The 12,233-nt window shown below is 41.9% G+C and overlaps 1 protein-coding gene across 3 annotated transcripts in view; it reads left to right on the top strand.

The window, feature by feature from the left end:
• Positions 1–8,251: 8,251 nt before the first annotated feature.
• The window catches only part of MYOM1 (myomesin 1), a 111,758-nt gene continuing 107,776 nt past the window's right edge, over positions 8,252–12,233 (top strand). The window contains exon 1 of one of the 3 annotated variants that reach the window (XM_019490496.2): positions 8,252–8,388. The gene's annotated coding sequence lies outside the window, so the exon portion shown is untranslated. The remainder of the gene's footprint in view (positions 8,389–12,233) is intronic. The other 2 variants (XM_006269518.4, XM_014606704.3) reach the window with 2 other exon arrangements.

Genomic DNA, 12,233 nt, shown 5'->3' with positions numbered 1-12,233 from the left:
GAGGTGATTGTGGGATAGCAAATCGAAGGCTTTTTTAAAGTCAAGATATACAACGTTGATCTCTTCTCCCTTGTCCAGGTGATAATTCACTTGGTCATAAAAGGAAATGAGATTGGTCAGGCAAGACCTACCCGCAGCAAACCCATGCTGGGTATCCCTCAGGATATTGTCTTCATCTAGTCTGTTACGGATGGCCTCTTAGATAATCTTTTCCAAGACCTTCCCCAGGATAGAGGTCAGGCTGATGGGCCTGTAGTTTGCTGGATCCACTTTCCTCCCTTTCTTGAAGATAGACACTACATTGGCCTTCTTCCAATCATCGGGCACTTCACCAGAGCGCCAAGAGCTCTCAAAGATCTGTGCCAGGGGCTGAGCTATGATGCTCTCAAGCTCCCTGAGTACCCTTGGGTGTAACCCATCAGGGCCGGCTGACTTGAAGGTATTCAGCCTGTCAAGATGTTCCTTCATGAGGTCAGCTTTGATGGAGGGCAAGGAATCTCCCTCAACTGGGCCTCCCTGACCCATAGTGGGCAAGGCTGTCCCATGGGACTGGTGAAAAACTGATGCAAAGTACCCCATTTAGCAAGTTCACTTTTTCCTGGGCATCAGTTGTCAGTTGCCCCATCTGGTTTAGCAGGGGTCCAATGTTGCCCTTGCTTTTGCTCCGGCTCCCCACATATCTAAAAAAGGACTTTTTATTGTCCTTGGTTTTTATAGCTGGCTGGAGTTCCACTGCAGCCTTGGCTTTCCTGGTTTGCTCTCTTCAGGTCCAGACCAGAGTAGAGTATTCCTCCTTGGTGGTGGTTCCAGTCCTCCATCCTTTGTAGGTCTTTCTTTTAAGATGCAGGAGGTCCGCCAATTCCCTGGAGAGCCAAGGGGGTTGCTATGCCCTTTTGCTGCCTTTCCTCTGAGATGGGACGGACCTTGCTTGCACATCCTTGAGGAGCAACCACTCATCCTGATCTTCCCTCTCCATTGGGTTGTGGCCTTTTAGGGCCTCTCTGACAAGCCTCCTTAGCTTGTCAAAGTCAGTTTTCCTGAAGTCAAGGACTTCTGTATTGCTGACTGATTTGCTAGCTTTATGGCAGATGGTGAAGGTGATCAGCTCATGGTCACTGTCACCCAGCTTCCCTTCAATCATTAGGTCGTCCCCAGTCGCCAGTAAAGCAGCACTTTACCTCTTGTTGGCCCGTAGACTTCCTGTGTCAGATAGAGGTCATCCACACACAAGAGAAAACTTTGTGATTGCTCAGATTTGGCCGAGTGCTCCTCCCATGAGATGTCTGGGTAGTTAAAGTCTCCCATGACAACCATACACCAGGAGTATGCGGCCTCAGCCAATTCCCTGGTGAACTCATGGTCAAGATCTTGACCCTGGGTAGGGAGTCTGTAGTAGGACCCCACCATAGTATCCCCAGTGCTGTGTTCCCCACAGATTTTAACCCAGAGGGTCTCAAGTCGTCCACCATGTGTGCCAATATCAGCTTGCAGGGACATGTAGCTTTCCTTGTAGTTGTTCCCCCACACACTGCAGGTAGCAAGGGGTGTTCAAAAGGCACAATATAAAAAAACAGCATTATCTAATCTTAAAAACAGAACTCAAATTCTTTGGGTCAGATTCATATTTGTGAATATTTAAAGGAGGCAGTACTGCCCCTGTGTAAAGCATATTGTGAGACGGCATTGATTGTTGTACAACACAGATTTTATTGTATTTTAATAGCAGATATATTAGTTATCATATAATCATGATAATATAATGATAAAAATATCCATTTGATATCTTAAGGCTTGGAAAATGGTATCTGGGACACATTTATACAATTTCTATTCGAGCAAAATTCCCATTAATAACAAAGGGTGTTTTTGCTGCAGTAAATAGTACAAGTTTTGGCTTGTTTTTCTTAAATGAAAATTCACAATAAGCAACTTCTGAAATAGCAATCAATAATTCTTGCACTCAGCTTAAAATTCAGCATTAATTTTTGCAAGATATTTTTCCTGTACCTGCAGTCTGTTATGACTCTTAGAGGTGAAGTGTTGCTCCAATGTCCCAGTTCACACTGACATACTGTAGTACAGATGAATGGTTGATTAGTTAGTTTTAACTTACACTTGGGATACAGAGATTTTACTTCTAGGCCCATTCCTTGAAATATATAAATGAAGTCTAAAAGAGATAATGATTGCTTTTTACTGGAGTTCAGATGTTCAAGCTATGGGCTCTTATAGTATCTCAGACACTAATGTTACACTGCTGCATACAATTGAGCTTCATAAGAGGCTAGTTTGATTGAAAACCACAACTGAAGTAGCACTAGATTTAGATATTTTGCTAGTGGTGCATCGTTTGAAATAGAAATTCCCTGTGGTGCATGGAAAATTTAGAAAAGGCTCCAGGCAGCCAAGAAACACTTTGATACTGTAGCAAAAAAAAAAATCAAGAGAGAGCGAGAGAGAGCAATAAAGGAAGAACACAAAATAATAAGGTGGAACTTTTGTAAAAGAAGAAATTGGAAACACAGATAGTTCTGTCTATGATGCAGCATATTAATAAACTGGAATAACATATGATATCAATGGTGACAAAGTGGGCAAATTTCCATATTTCTTTGGTGTGATGATGGGAGTAATACCAAAGAATTAAAAGACACTTAGCCAATGAGACAATTATGTTCTACCAGTACATGTTAAATGATTTTGGTTTCATTAAAACCAGTAAAACCTAGAAGTTAATTATGTTTTTTAGGTTCATTTTGATCTGGTGATGAAAGTGTTTTTGTTTCCATCTACCACTAGCAATGGACAGTCCATCATCTGTGGCTGATGCTAGCATGGATTCCTCAAACTCATGTTTATTTGATGGTTTAGAACATGCAATGTCTGTGGGAACAGGAGTCACAATCACAATGGAAGTCAATTTTTTCTCTTGCAATGTATTTTCTTCCATTATGCTGGAGCTTAGTTACTGAGTTTTCTTCCAGATTCCAAATAATTTTATGTCTACTAGATTAAACTCTTATTTAAAAAACAGAAATGAATTTCCAAAATAACTGATTAGAAGATTAGTTATATTTTAATTTATGCTCACAAAAGTTTTACTTGCCTTGCCTATTATAAGAAATGATACATGATAAGACTATTCAAAATTTTTCAGTTTACAAATTCATGAAATGGGGAAGTAAAAAGTGAGGGATAACTCATGAAATCCTGAACTTATTTTTCAAATGGAAAGTGACACATCAACCACAGGAAATTTACCCAGAGAAGGATAAGCTAGGTCAGGATTAAGATCTTACTACAGAGAAATATTTAGACACAGTAAATGAGAACAGAGCAAAGACCAGTTACCAAAAAGGAAATAAAAACTAAATAAGATATTAGTCAAAATACAAAACAAAAGATTAGATCAGAAGATACAGGACAAAATAAAAATGGTACATCTTGTAAACAGTATACAGTTTACAGTGTAACAGTATACTGTGTATACCGTAGCACATAGAGGTCCCACATCTACAAATTCTTCATAGTAAGTTTGTTACTGCTGTTATAGGGACTTATAATTTACTTGTGAGCCACCAGTGCTATGCAGCTGTGGAAAAGGTAAATGCTATTGTGGAATATATTAAATGAAGTATTTTCAATGCAGATAGGGAAGTATTAATTCTATTGTGCAGGGCATGGGTGAGATTTCAACTGAAACACTGTGTGCAATGCTGGTGCAATGCAGGGAACAGAGAGGAAGGAGAGGAAAAGAGCTTGGGTTGTTTAGCAAAACAAAGATTTAGAGGCAATTATAATTGTTCATTGTAAGTATATTCAGGGTCATAAATGCAAGGGAAGGAAATGAACTAGTTAATTTGAAGGGCAACATTGGTGCATGAATAAATGGACATAAAAGGGCCACAAATAAATATACAGTGGAGATGAGATGATGGTTTCTAATCTTCAGAGCAGTGCAGTTCTGAAGCAACTTTCCAATAGGAAGAGTGAAGGCAAAGAAACTTAACTAGTTCTGAGAGAGAGCTTGATCAGTTTACAAGAGGGATTGTATGATGTTTTTTACTGCACTAGTAAACTGAGGCTATATACAGGCATTACATTTGTGTTGAAAGAAAAGCTTTCTCCTGGAATGAAAACAGAGTGTAGGAACATTAAAGAGCTTTCTTGCAGAAGAAAAACAGTTCTGCAGGAAAGCTCTACCTTGTCAAATCAGATAGATCTCTCCCCTCCTGTACAAATTTGAATGGCTGCACACTTCTCACAAGTGTTGAAGACTCCCAATATCCCACAGTCCTCTGCTCCCCTCACAGCCTGCCCAGGGGTGCACTCTCAGGAAGCCTTGTGGGAATCCTTTTCCCTGTCCTGCCAACAGCTGATTTATGAACATTTTCCTCTGGGGAACCTCCCAGCATCCCAGGAAGGTTCCTACCACAGGAAAAGAGCTTGTACCCGGTGCACTCCTCGAGGTCCACTGGGAAGCGTGGTGGGGAGGGACATGGACAAATTCACCACATTCAGGGAGCCTTGAAGCCATTGGAGAATTGTCCCCTGCTCAGTGCCCAGTGCCCAGTAGGACCAGAGACACATGGGAGCCAGGGATAAACCTGGGTTCAGGCAACCTTGCTGCTGTGACAGAATGCTCCCACCTCCTGGAAGTGGCTATCTCTGGGTCTGTCCAGAAGAGTACAAAGAATATTTTCCTGTAGGGGGCTCTTACCATGGGATAATGGCCCTCCTTATTGGTTGATTGGTGGGATGGGCGAACTGTTCTTGCTGGACTGGAACCCCTTTGAGTCTGTCTATTTTTTGTGTCCCAGGTCAAATTAGCCAGATCAAGTCCAAATCCATTTGAATCATCCAAGAGCCAGATAGATACTTCCAGGTACCCTCCACCCCAACCTGGGGCTTCAGATACTTCCAAATACTTTGGCAGGCATCCTACCTGCAGGCCTAAGCCCAGAGACTTGGGGCTTGGATGCCCCTGAGTTTCACTTGCCCTTAGCCATATGGCCACAGGAGCAAGCTAGGGAGGCAGGGGAAATACCATGACCACAAAGGTGGCAGGGGGCAGTACCCTGACCAAGTAGGTATCTTACAAATTGCTTTGTGTAGTGGAAGGTGCACCCCTGTCTGCTTGCAGATGGGGTTCCCTATGAGAGCCTCATAGTAAGCTTCCCACTGGCCAGCTTCCAGTGGGAGGATCTCGCTTTACACTGACTGACTTTATGGAAATGGGAGGCTCCTCCCTACCTTGTTCCTGTGGCCATATGACTGAGGGCAAGTGAAACTTGGGGGCATCTGGTGATCTTAAATTCAGGGTCAACTTAGATTCAAGGAAATATGTTAATCATCAAGACAAAGAACAAAGAAGAGAGTATCTATTGCTTGCCAAGTGTTTAAAATACTCACCTGGGAGATGGGAGATGGCAGTCAAATCACCTGTTTAAGTGGAACAGTGTCAGCAAGACAGCGTACAACCCCAGCCTATATTTTATTGATGAGGTTCTAATCCTCTTGCCATTACCTTGAATAAATGCTGAAATACTGGATAAAAAGGGAGCAACAAATTCTCCTTCATACTGTTATAAATCTAGAATTCCCAAAAATTTCTGCCAAAAATGTTATGCAAATTTGTCTCAAATTAATCAACAATGTCAAGAATTTCAGCATTTTTCAGCAAATTTATTGTTCACACAAAATAATTTGCTCATGTATATGGGGCTTGACCCTAGAAAAAGAGGGGTGGAGAATGATGAAGGATTGCCACTACAACATACAGGACATGTCTACACATGTGCCTGACTGTGTTGCTGCGCTGTCATTTAGTACTTGCTTTAGCCAGTCCAGATTTGCCTTAGCAAGTACTAAATGACTGTGCAGTAACCACCATTACTGTGCAGTCCCGGTGGTGCACAGGTCATTTCCAACCCTACTGTGCAGTAGCAATGAACTACTGCACAGGAGGGTTGGCATCGTGGTTTGTGCCCACCAATGTTACATCACCGTAGTGACAAACTACATTGCCATAGCTCGTCGTTACGGTGACATAGCATTTTGTGTAGACGCACCCACAGATTAATACCCACAGGGAGTAAGAGTCTGAAGAGCTTCCGTGGAGCAACAGCTGAGGAAGCTTTTTCTGCCAAATTAAACCCTAAATTCAGGTTCTCCATTTTCCATTCAGAAAAATGTGCTGGATTTTTTGCTGTAGAATTCTAAGTACCAGGGGTTTAAATTAAAAAATAAATAAAAAATAATGATCTAAGTAACCAAATATATGCTGACAAAGAGTTTTGCAGGCGTTTCTAAGTGATTTGCACTATGTATTTTGATATTCTGATGGGAATTGAATGGCTTGAAATGAGAAGCTGAATAGCATTCCTCTTATAGCCTGAAAGAGATCATGTACGTCTGAGAGATCTAACTTTAACTGCCTAAATAATGAAGCCGGAGGAATTTATTGTTAATGCCCTATAAGTATCTTATTTACAGTAAGCAATTCAAGACAGTGATAATGTTTATTATGTCTTCTTAAATCCGCAGGCAGGGTAGTGGCATTCAGGAGTGGTTCCAGGAGGGGTGCAATGGTATGATTGTGCCCCCCTTTTCTGACCACATGGCAGGTGCAACAGCTGGGGCCCTTCTTAAGAATTCCCCCATTCCCCTGTCCCCCGCTCTGGAGCTCCCCTATACCCCAGGACAGTGGCAGTTGTTGAGGGCAGGGATGTGCCTCTGAACTTGGAGGTGAAATGTGTGGGGGGGGGTGGAATTCTTACCTGCTTTGGGGATTTTAACAAGTCCCTGACTGCTGCTTCTATGGGAGGGAGGATGCTGGGAGCAGAGGGTGCAACCTGCATCCCGATTTGCAATATCCTGGATCTACTTCTGGTGGCATTATATCATGATAAATTCTAGTTGCCCCTTTTGGGAATCTCATATCTAACCCATGAGCTGTACAATTAATAATATAATAAAAATAAAATAAAGAATACTTTGTACTTCTCTACTGCCTTTCATTGAAGAATTTCAAACTGTATATACTTAAGCCTCATGCTGTGTCTATCAGTTTTGTTCTATCCATTTGACAAAGATGAAACTAAAGAACCAGACTCAGGAGTGCAACCACTATGTTCTCTAGCTTCTCTAAACTGGTATGTATTATTGTCTAGCCCAACTAAGCTGAACTAGGCAGGAAGAAAAGGTGGCTTTACTTTGCATTAGTAAGTGGTTTTCACTGATTAAGTGGTACAAACAACCGGAGTAGGCCTAAGAGTTGGAGTCTATTTATTTATAAATGTAAGTGCATAAAAATGTGTACACTTATATTTATAATGATGGGTATTTTAAATGAAATGCAAGAACTGAAGTAAATATTTTTTGACTGTACAGTCATAGAATATTCATCATACACATACATTATAAACTATTTCACGTTAGAGAATCCTCTGTTGTTATATTTAGCCATGCTAATTATATACCATTGAAGTATCAGGTTTCTGTGACTTAAACAAAAGAAAAAGAAACCCCTATTGAATCAGCCCTAGTCTAAGCTATGGGAAGATTTCTCTGTTGGTATTTCAGTAGAGATAATACTGGTTTAATTTAGAAAAATATGTTGGCTCTTAGAACTGTGTTGTTTATATCCAGTTAAATGCCTTGGTTGAGGTTATGTCCTAAATTTAGAATGTTATCTTTAATAAGAAGATAAAAATGTAGCACCTTGTCCACGCAGCACAGAAACAGATTTTCTGTTTAATTGAACCTGTTGTTTGACCTTATGAGGTTTGCCATTAATTACTTCTCTGATTTCTCTTTTATTTAACTGGAACCTGTCCTGTTTGTAATCTACACCTGTTACTTCGAGCACATCATGTAGTATAACCTGATGTAAAAAGAAATCCAAGAATTCCATATGGCATTCAGAATATGCTACCTATACTTCTACCCATATGAAAGTTTCTCTGTTGTACTTTGGGATCACAGTAGGGACCATTTGCTTTGTTTTCCTCATTCTGATTCTATTCAGCAATAAAAACCTGGACAGATGCATTGATTTTGGGATGAATTTATTGAGGTTACTTAAAAGGGAGACTTCTTAGCTTGAAGCTGCTGTCATCATATATTTGCATAGAGACAGCTCGCTGTATCTGAATCTGTCTCTCCCCCTCGCTGCTATATTTATCAGCCTTCCTGGCCATAAAAGGCCTGGACTGTGGCTCTGACATTCCACTGACTACAGGCATTATTTTTGTTCTAGACCCTGGAGTCCAGTCCTTAGCCCTGGTCCTGACTACCTCTTTGCTGGATTCAACTTTCCTGGATTTTTCTCTCTATCATTCATTCACTTCAGGACATTTAAATTTGTCATTTTTCATTTGGCTGCTGGTAAGTGTTCTGTATAGACAGGAAATCTTTCTAAGTGGTCACCTGGCTTCATCTGTAACATCAAACTGACGGCAGCTCCCTTTAATCTTCTGAGCTCGGCAGTTGTTTGAAGGAGTTGTGGTAGCACATTGGAGAAATCCGGACATTCAGTTAGAGACAAAACAAAGTAAAGCAGGGGTTCAGTTATTATCAGCTCAGCTATCCTAGCAGATAGCTGTAGTACTTTCAAATGAAGCATGAGTTATTGGAGATACAAGAGGGGTTTGTTGTCTAAATTCCTCCAGAATGAAAGGATGTGAAAATAATCTTCTAACAATTTTCTCATTATGTGGGATTTACTGTAAATTTGTGAAGCAAATGAAGTGACACTGACTGAGATCAAAAGAAAATCTGTTAGTTTTCTTTTTATCAACATTTTGATTTCAGTATTTTTAAAATGTTATTCTCAGCAGACTTTTAAAAGCACAAACTAATCATATTGAATACTAGCTCAAGAGATATGCTATGAATAAAATCTTTCTTCAATATGTATTTGCTGTACAGATAAGCACAGAATAACTGTCTATATTTATTATCTAGGAATTTGTTCTGACAGCTCTTAGCACAGGGTCCCAAAACTAGGACTTTTGGATAACTCTGACATGGATTCTTGGGCATGTCTAGACCAGGCTCTGCAATCATACAAAGCCTATACAAATTTTTAGAAGGAATTCCAGTATCCGCATGCATGGCCATGTAACAGACTCAACTCTGCATGGGGTTGAAGAAGGTACTAAGCATGTTATTAAATTGAGATGTAGGATCCCGTACTGTCCTACTTAAGTCCTCCTGATTTCAGGGGGAGCCAAAAATTTTGTGGGGCCAAAAAAATGGAGCCAAAAATTGTGTGAGGATCAGGGATCTTTTTGTAGGTTTTCAAAGAGCATAGGAATTGACATAGTGGACTGGACCAGTGGTTTTTTTTGTCTGACCAATCCCTATCAGCAACCAACAGCAGATATTTCAGGGAAAGATGTAAATCCTCATAATGGACAATTATGCAATACACCTATGAAAGAAAGTGTCTTCCTAACTTCAGGCAATTAGCAGGAAGGTTGAAATCTCATGTCAGTTTGTATCTTTATTTGTGTAACTGCTTATTTTTTATCTAGATAAATGTATAACTCCATTCAGTTCTTTCCTAAAGTTATTTATTCTGACAAGAGAGATCTACAAATTAATGGTGTATGCAAAGAAAAAGAAAGTTTTCTTGTATACATTTTAAACTATAATGGCTAAGTTGATTGCATGACCTCTTGTTCTTGCAAGGAGGTGGCACATGGAGATGTTTGATTTAACTTGTGTAAGGTACAATTTATATCCCTCCATCACATCTCCTCTTATTCAGTCTTTTCACAAAACTAAATAGTTTTTCAGTCTTTTTTGTTAAATCTATCCTCCTCTAGAAGTCTATTCCAGCTTCTAATTATTTTAATTGTCCTGCTTTAATTGTCTAGCTTTTCTTTATCTCTTTTGAGATTGGATTATTAGAACTAAACACTAACATATGCAAACTGAAAGGGTACCATGAGCAACAGGGGCAATAATGCAGCAGTTAATATTCACAATGAACCTTGCTGGTTCTGAAAACAAAGCTGGAGAAGATGAAGCCGTAACACTCTCTGCTGCAGGAAATCAGAATGATCCTTTCCCCTTTTTTTCTATTTAGTGTATAACGCCAGACTTTTTTTTGCATTTGCTCTTCCTCATCAGAGATGGATTCATATCATCCTTTGCTTGCATGTGCTGAAGGAAAGACACTGAAAAAAGTAGGGAAGAACAAAAACCTCTGGCACCAAAATAGTGTGACAGATGCAATATAAACCATTAAATAAGCCCCCTCATTTCCTGCAAATAGCTTATTTCTAGTCTTGGTAGATCACAGATTCAGTACGAGTCTGCAGGGTCATGGAGCTGCAGAAATATGGTTTTGGGATTCGTTAACAGAAGCATTACGTGAAAGACATAGGAGATAATAGCACCTCTTTACTTGGCACCGGTTAGGCCTTATTTAAAATATTGTGTGCAGATTTAGACTCCACATTTTAAAAGGGACATGAAGAAGTTATAGTCCAGAGATAGGTGGCAAAAATGATAAAGGACTTGGAAGGCAAGTCACATGCGGAGAGGTTGAAGGAAACAGTTGCTGAAAAGGCACTTAAGAGGGGACATGGTAGTAGTCTTTAAATATCCAAAAGGCTGCTATAAAGAAGAGGGTAAACACCTTTTCCCTCTTGCTGCAGAGACTAGGAAATAGTTCAGTGGCTTGAAGTTGCAGCAAAGTAAGTTCAGATCAGGAAAAACTTCACTGTTAGAACAGTAGGGCAGTGGAATAGACTGCCTAGGGAAATTGTGAGATATGCTCCACTGGTGGTGTTCAAGAAGCGGATAGAAAAGCATTGGTCCAGAATAATCTAGGACTAGCTATGGCATTGTTTTACTCTGAGTATATCTCATGCTTCTGGGCTCTGCTACCCTCTCCCCAGGGCCTCTGCAGCCCAGTGGGCATGGCATAACACTGCGGGGCCAGGTGGGGAAGCTCACTGTGGCTGCTGCGAGCCCCACACTGCCCTGGCAACACATCCCCTGCCTGCCCTGGAGCAGCAAGGGGCAGTAGTACAGGGTTGCCAGGGCAGTGCGGAGCTTGCAATGGCTGCAATGAGCTTCCTCACCAAGCCCCACTCTGCCCTGCTGCACTCACCAGGCTTCGAAGACCCTGGGGGAGGGCAGCAGGGAGGGGAGCCCAAGCCTGCAGCGGGTAGCCCACCCCATGCACAGTTCCTGGGTGCATGTGTTCCCCCCTGCCCCAAGGAGGGTGTGCAGTGGTGGGAAACTGGATCCCCCTACTACCCTCTGGATGGCTCCATCCCACTCCCCACCAGGGCCCTGCAGCTGCGCATTGTGGCCCCAGACCCCAAGCCCTATGCACCACCCAGCCGGGCAGCAGCCCCAGTCCCAGCCCTGCCGTGCCCAACTCCCTTCCTCTCTATGGGGGCCTCAATTCACTGCCAGACTTACCTGCGAGAGCTGCTGTCCAGGCTGCCTGGAAGCCATAGGCATATACATACACATGGCACCCTCTGCCTGATTGCAAAAGGGTATTGGCCACCGTGGTCCCCCTAGGGTGTTATGTCTTGTGGTTGTATCAGTTTTACTAACAATGAAATTGTATAAGGTTTGGACAGGGATGACACTGCCTCAGGCAGGAGGTTGGACTGGATCAATGGCCCTCACCTGGGGGTCTGCAGCATCCGACTCACCTCAGTCCCCACACCAGGTTTTAGGGCGTTCACTTGGCCCTGGCATGGGGACTGATGTGGGACCCAAGGGCAGGGGGCATCCTGCCCTGTCTGGCCCTGCAGCCTTCATCTTGTAGGCAGTGCTGCAGGTCGGTGGGCAAAACTCCATGAAGCTGCTGCTCAGACAAGTGGGACTCCCTGCCACTGAGCCCTGCACACTGCAGGCAGGGCTGGAGGGCTGGGCCAGTCCTCTCCCATGAAAAGGTTGAGAACCCCTGGACTAGATTACCTGTGGAGGTCCCTTCCTGCCCTACATTTCTATGTTTCTGTCTTTTAAGTAGTTTCAGCTTCAGATCAGAATTTTCTTCCATCCTGTAACCAATTATGTCATTGCCTTTTTATGAAGCACTTCAAAAAATCTTTAAATGCATTGGAAAATTCAGTGGCTTTGCTAGGCTTACACAGAATAAAAAGAGTAAATTGGGAACACAGGAAACATTAAAGATAAGCTAAGTGATTTGTTTGTATCATTTTTCACCATGGAGGAAAAAGGGATGGTGCCTTCCC

This window comes from Alligator mississippiensis, chromosome 3, assembly GCF_030867095.1.
Source record: "Alligator mississippiensis isolate rAllMis1 chromosome 3, rAllMis1, whole genome shotgun sequence".
Classification (NCBI taxonomy): Eukaryota; Metazoa; Chordata; order Crocodylia; family Alligatoridae; genus Alligator; species Alligator mississippiensis.
The sequence above is the reverse complement of the archived record's forward strand: the minus strand, read 5'-3'. Positions and strand labels throughout refer to the sequence as shown.